The 7,720-nt window shown below is 37.7% G+C and overlaps 1 non-coding gene across 1 annotated transcript; it reads right to left on the bottom strand.

Annotated features, from left to right (window-relative positions):
* Nucleotides 1–414: 414 nt before the first annotated feature.
* Nucleotides 415–485, bottom strand: TRNAG-CCC (transfer RNA glycine (anticodon CCC)). Its single transcript has one exon. It is a non-coding gene; the product is annotated as a tRNA-Gly (tRNA).
* Between the last annotated feature and the right edge of the window lie 7,235 nt (nt 486–7,720).

Raw genomic sequence — 7,720 nt, forward strand, 5'->3', positions numbered from 1 at the left:
AGTTTGTCATGTCTTTCTTGAACCCTCATTGTCCTTTCTTCTGCTTCTACTAACGCCGCGCTTACCATCTTCAATCTATCTTGCGCGTCCCTCCTTGTTTGCCGCCTCTTCAAGGTTGGTACGCAAATTATGAGGGTGGAGGATAAGCCTAGTATTGTAAAGATTACACGGCCATATATATCCATCATGTATGTAGATTTTGTAGAATTAATGAAGTTGTGATTAGTTAGGTTGTGACTTGTGACCCAAATATGAGTGATGAAATGTAATGTAGGTTAGTATGATTCTGATAAGGGCAAAGAACATGATTCCATGCTTTGACAGTACGGGAAGGGGATTTGAATATATTTTATGGACAAAGTTTGCTTTTTGTTTGATGGAGCTCCAAAAAAGAAATGTGGTAAAAGACATTTTTGCGCATCCGGGGAATCGAACCCCGGTCAGTACCGTGGGAGGGTACTATGATACCACTACACTAGATGCGCTTCTTGTGTACTATTATTGAACATAAAATATATTTATTTTAAACACGTAGTGGTATAGAAGATTTTTTATTTGGTTATGTATGACTGGTTATTGTACAATTGGATATCAATACTCCCTCCGTCCCTTAATACTCGCACCGTTTTGACTGAACACGCATGCCAATGCACAATTTTGACCACCAATATCTTTAACTACATATTATAAAAACATATAAAATGTTAATATTTTGAAAATATATATTAAGATGAAGCCAACAATATATTATACACTAACATTTAATTCCATATACTAGAAATAAAATAGGGTCAAAGTGAATTATGTGAATAGTGCAAAAAGTCAAAACGGTGCGAGTATTAAGGGACAGAGGGAGTATTTATTAGTACTCCGTAATGTATTACTCCCTCCGTCCCGGAATACTTGACATATTTTTCTTATTGGGTCGTTCTTTAATACTTGACCTGTTTCTAAAAATGAAAATATTCTAACAATATTATATTATTTCTCACTCCACCCCTATTAACCCACCTACCCCCTACTCCATACAAAAAATAATTGAAAATTCAACCCCTACTCTCCCCCAACCCCACCTCTTAACCCACCTCCCACTAACTACATTAAAATAATACCCGTATTAAATTAAATAAGTCAATTCAAGTCCCTTAAATTCTGTGCCGGTCAAACCGAGTCGAGTATTCCGGGACGGAGGAAGTATATAGTGTAAGTGCGTACGTTTTTTTTTAACATAATCATAAGTATTTTTCTCATTGTAATGATATTGTTATTCACAAAAATTGATGTACTTATATATTGGGACAAAGAACTAGAAGAAAATAAACATCTCTTTTATGAATTATACAAGAGATTAATCAAATATCGGCAATCAATTACTCCCTCCATTCCTTTTTGTTGTTCCCATTTCCTTTTTTGGCATTTCTTTTTGTTGTTCCCCTACTGAATCTTTACTATTTTTGGCCATAGATTTTTTACCAATTTACCCTAAGATTCTCCACTATTTACCAAAAAACCCTAAGATTCTACCCTTTTTCCAACCTAAATTTCACCACTTTCATTATTTTATTCATTCCCTCCCCCCAACTTACCCGTCCCTATCTTCATCTCTCTCTTCTTTTCATTATGTTATTCGGACCTCTCTCCTCCTTCCCCTCTCTCTCCTCCTTCCTCTCTCTGTTTCTCTGAAGAACATCTTCATTTTCCATCTTCCTCCTCTCACTTCTCCCTCTCTCCTCCTTCCTCTCTCACTTTTCTCTCTCTATTTCTCTCAAGAACACTAAAATGTTCTTCATTTTCCATCTTTCTCTCACATTTCTTTCAAGAACACTGAAATTCTAGATCGCCGCCACCACCACCACACCACCGCCACCGCCACCACCCTCCAGAAAAAGCTATAGAATACGTATTATGGCTTTAGATGGTGAAATTCGACCATGAAAACTCTAGATCTAGAGTTTTCATGGTCGAATTTGACCTCTAAATCCTCAAAATCGTGACATTGAGATAAAGTGAGTATTAATTTATTTTTGTGCGTTTTTTTGTCGAACTTTTTGGGTGATTTTTGTCGAAAATTTGGGTTGATTTTGGTTGTTATTTTGGCTGAATTTTTGGGTTAAATTTGGTCAAATTTGGTGGTTGATTTTGGGTATAATTTTCTCGAATTTCAAGGTTTAATTTTCTGTTTTTTTGGTCAAATTTTTGGGTTTAATTATCTCGAATTTGGTCGAATTTTTGGGTATAATTTTGCTCGATTTCTGGGTATAATTTTGGTTGAATTTTGTTGAAATTTTCGGTTGAATTTTGGTTGAATTTTTGGGTTTAATTTTCTCAATTTTCTGGGTTTGATTTTGGGTTAATTATGGGTTGATTTTCTCGATTTTCTGGGTTTAATTTTGGGTTGTTTTTCTTGATTGTTGATTTCTTTTTCTTGATTTGGTTGAATTCTTGATTGTTGGTCGAATATTCTGGTTTGATTTTTCTTGATTTTTTGTTCGAATTTTTGTTGTTATTTGGGTTTTTCTTGATTTTTTGCTCGAAATCCTCACCCAGATTTTTTGTTGTTGATTTTTGATTTCAAAACTGGGTGATTTTTTTGATATCAAATCTGTTTGTTTTTTGATTTTTTGATTTCCCCAATTTATCTTATTTATTTAATATTTTCTCTCTCCTTACTTTATTTTAAATATATAATCTCTTACACACAATCATTATTCTTACACCCAATCATTACTCATATCCCAATACAACTCAAGATTCCAATTTTCTTAAAAACCCCCCAACATTCCTTATGGGAACAACAAAAAGGAATGAAGGGAGTACTACGTATATGATTTTTACGTATATAGTAACATATGTTTCGAAAGTTTGAACTACAATCTCTAAAGCAATATCATAAATAAGCAAGATTGATGATAGAGTTGAATTGATATAGTTCTTAAAATCAAAGGTCTACCTACTTATTCCAATAAATGATAGGGAGAATGGGAGATACCCACGATTTACCCAAAAATTTATCTAAGTGGCCTTTTTGTCTGGATCTATAAGTTAGATATTCCACCAACATTGAATATCGTTATATATTTGTTAGATTCAAATCGTTTTGTAAATATTGTATGATTTTTATCAATAAATTAAATTGTTATATTAAAAAAAAGCTAATAGTTAACACAAACTAGGACGTGTGCACTAACAAAATTTATATGGTTCATCTTTAAGCTCCTCGGATAATTGAGTTGAAAATTTTGTACGCAAATTTTACATGTTATTAGAAAATATAAAAGAAAGAAGTTTTGACTGCCGAGACTTCGAGTGTCTCAATTTTAATCACTCTACACCGTGAAATAACTGGAATATGGTACATACACCTCTTGGGAGTGGTGTATGGACCCCTATACACATAGCAATGAGATCTATTTCTAAGAGTCTTAACCAATAAAAACCCTGAATAAGTTTGGCCCATGTATTTATTGAGTATAAGCAATTGTTAGGTTATGATACATATGACATTACATAGATCATGCAGAAACAACCATTAACCCAGGACAACATATTATTTACACATAATCATATAGCATAATTTAGATGCATACTCTTTGTTGCGTGCCCTCCCTAGCTGCGCCCGAACCGAACAAGAACAAGTCTTTAGGACTCCAAGTGTCGTCCCTCCGTAGATAGTCCACAGCACGTCCGGATCCGCCTTAAGATTGACCAACTAGAATCGCCCTTAAGGTACTAGAAAATTTCGGCACTTTATGAGCAAGATGTGTGTTTTAATTTTCTCTCAAAAACTCACTTTTTGAATACTTTGAAACTTGTTATAAATTGTGAGCCCTAGCCTCATATTTATAGGGGTATGGAAAGGGAATCGAAATCCTATTCAGATACAAATTAATTAAACCTAGAATCCTACAAGAACTCTAATTTAATTAATTTATCAAATAGAATTAGGAATTTAATCATTAACCGAACTCTGCATGTTTTAGGAAACGTGCACGAACACAAACACTTGCACACACACGCACGGCAGCCACGATGGGCCCCTATGCGTGCGCGCGAGCAGCAGCCCACGCAGCGCCCGCGCGCGCTGCGCGCTGCGCGTGCTGTGCGCGCTGTGCGCGCTGCGCAGCCTGCTGGGCCTGGCGTGGCTGTTTGTGCGGCGCGCTTGGCTTGCTGGGCGATGGCCTGGCTTCGTGCTGGGCCTCGTCCGGCAGGCCTCGTCCGATGCTTATTCGTACGATGCGCTTCCGATTAAATTTTCCGATTCCGGAATTCATTTCCGATACGAACAATATTTAATATTTCCGATTCCGGAATTAATTTCCGTTTCAAACAAATATTTAATATTTCCGTTTCCGGAATTATTTTCCGATTCCGGTAATATTTCCGATTCTGACAATATTTCCGTTTCCGGCAATATTTCCGATTCTGGCAATATTTCCATTTCCGATAATATTTTCCGATACGTACCATGTTTCCGTTTCCGGCAACATCTACGACTTGGATAATATTTATATTTCCGATACGATCCATATTTCCGTTTCCGGCAATATCATCGTTTCCGGAGTATTCATTTCTTGCCTGTGACGATCTTAGCTCCCACTGAAACCAAGATCCGTCGGTTCCGAATATTCATAGATGGAGTATTTAATGCCATTAAATACTTGATCCGTTTACGTACTATTTGTGTGACCCTACGGGTTCAGTCAAGAGTAAGCTGTGGATTAATATCATTAATTCCACTTGAACTGAAGCGGCCTCTAGCTAGGCATTCAGCTCACTTGATCTCACTGAATTATTAACTTGTTAATTAATACTGAACCGCATTTATTAGACTTAACATAGAATGCATACTTGGACCAAGGGCATTATTTCCTTCAGTCTCCCACTTGTCCTTAGGGACAAGTGTGCATTTCCTAATTCCTTTGTCGCTCGATGCTTGCTCTTGAACATAAGGTAAGAGTTGTCATCCTTATTACGTCCAGAGGTGTTCCTCGGTTTCAGAGTTCAACTGATCAAATAAACAGATAATCATAGCCTATGATTCATCCGAGCACGGCCATGCATTTCACAGTTTCTAGCTCTCCGAGTGGCCTTGTACAACTTTTAAGCATCTCATCCCGATTTATGGGAGGACAATCCCAATATTGCGATCTTGAGATTAGACTTCGTTTGATAGGTGATTACCTGAGCGTTGCCTTTATAGCCTCCTTTTACGGTGCGACGGTTGGTCAACGTCAAAGCAACCAGTTCTCAAACAAGTAATCTCAAATCACTCAGGTATTGAGGATTTAGTGTCTAATAATTTAATGAAATTTACTCATGACAGATTTTCATCTCTTACAGTAAAGTTTCATAGGTCTTGTCCGATACTAGTCTTCCCAAAGTAAGTATCTATGCAAATGATTATGACATTGCCATGTCCACATAGTTCAAGAAACAGAACTACTAGTCATCTTGCATTCTAATCGTCTAACGTTTTCTATGCGTCCAATTTTATAGAAAACTCCGATTAGGGACCATTTTCAACCTTTGACATTCAAGTTCACTTGATAGACATTTCTTAGTCACAGGACTGGTCCTGACAGTCTATCTTGAATATATCGTCAAATTGAAGGGACTCATCATTTAATAAACCACAAATTAAATGGAAAAATGAATTTTTTTCATTTATTGTGAATGATTAACCAATAATGTTTTACAAAGATTTAAACTCTAAAACTTTAAAACATTAAACAGAGACATCAAAGCCATTCTCCAATATGCTTGATTCCCATAGCTGCAGTGTGCGAGTTGTGCTTCGCCTGCGGCAGAGGTTTAGTTAATGGATCTGATATGTTGTCATCAGTCCCAATTTTGCTTATCTCGACTTCTTTTCTTTCAACGAACTCTCGTAGAAGGTGAAATCTACGAAGTACATGCTTGACTCTCTGGTGGTGTCTAGGCTCTTTTGCCTGTGCAATAGCTCCGTTATTATCACAATACAGGGCTATTGGTCCTTTAATGGAGGGGACTACACCAAGTTCTCCTATGAACTTCCTTAGCCATATAGCTTCCTTTGCTGCTTCATGTGCAGCAATGTACTCCGCTTCAGTTGTAGAATCCGCAATGGTGCTTTGCTTAGCACTTTTCCAGCTTACTGCTCCTCCGTTGAGGCAGAAGACAAACCCAGACTGTGATCTAAAATCATCTTTGTCGGTTTGGAAACTTGCGTCCGTATAGCCTTTAACAATTAATTCATCATCTCCACCATAGACCAGGAAGTCATCTTTGTGCCTTTTCAGGTACTTCAGAATATTCTTGGCAGCAGTCCAATGCGCCTCTCCTGGGTCTGACTGGTATCTGCTCGTAGCACTGAGTGCGTACGCAACATCCGGGCGTGTACATATCATAGCATACATTATTGAACCAATCAATGATGCATATGGAATCCCATTCATTCGTCTACGCTCATCAAGTGTTTTTGGGCACTGAGTCTTGCTTAGAGTCATTCCATGAGACATGGGTAGGTAGCCTCGCTTGGAGTCCGCCATCTTGAACCTATCAAGCACCTTATTGATATAAGTGCTTTGACTAAGTCCAATCATCTTTTTAGATCTATCTCTGTAAATCTTGATGCCCAATATGTACTGTGCTTCTCCTAGATCCTTCATCGAAAAACATTTCCCAAGCCAAATCTTGACAGAGTTCAACATAGGAATGTCATTTCCGATAAGTAATATGTCGTCGACATATAATACTAGGAAAGCAATTTTGCTCCCACTGACCTTCTTGTATACACAAGATTCGTCCGCGTTCTTGATGAAACCAAAGTCACTGACTGCTTCATCAAAACGTATATTCCAGCTCCTGGATGCCTGCTTCAATCCGTAGATTGACTTCTTTAGCTTGCATACCTTTCTAGCATTCTTTGGATCCTCAAAACCTTCAGGCTGTGTCATAAACACAGTTTCTGTTAAAACGCCGTTTAAGAAAGCAGTTTTGACATCCATCTGCCATATTTCGTAATCGTAATATGCAGCGATTGCTAACATTATCCGAATAGACTTTAGCATTGCAACTGGTGAAAAGGTTTCATCGTAATCCACACCGTGGACTTGCCTGTAACCTTTTGCGACCAATCTAGCTTTGAAAACTTCAAGTTTCCCATCCTTGTCCTTTTTCAGTTTGAAAACCCATTTGCTTCCAATGGCTTGGTAGCCATCTGGCAAATCGACCAAATCCCATACTTGGTTTTCAGACATGGAGTCTAATTCAGATTGCATGGCTTCTTGCCATTGCTTGGAGCTAGGGCTCGTCATAGCTTGCTTGTAAGTCGCAGGTTCATCACTTTCAAGTAATAGAACGTCATAGCTCTCGTTCGTCAAAATACCTAAGTACCTTTCCGGTTGAGATCTATATCTTTGCGATCTACGCGGGGTAACATTTCTAGATTGACCATGATTCTCACCAGATTCTTCTAAAGATCTCTGAGTTTCATCCTGAATGTCATCTTGAGCATTCTCTAGAGTTTGTTGTTCGACTCGAATTTCTTCGAGGTCTACTTTTCTCCCACTTGTCATTTTGGAAATGTGATCCTTCTCCAAAAAGACACCATCTCGAGCAACAAACACTTTGTTCTCAGATGTATTGTAGAAGTAATACCCCTTTGTTTCCTTTGGATAGCCCACAAGGATACATTTGTCAGATTTTGGATGAAGTTTGTCTGAAATTAATCGTTTGACGT

This window comes from Spinacia oleracea, chromosome 4, assembly GCF_020520425.1.
Source record: "Spinacia oleracea cultivar Varoflay chromosome 4, BTI_SOV_V1, whole genome shotgun sequence".
In the NCBI taxonomy this organism is placed as follows: domain Eukaryota; kingdom Viridiplantae; phylum Streptophyta; class Magnoliopsida; order Caryophyllales; family Amaranthaceae; genus Spinacia; species Spinacia oleracea.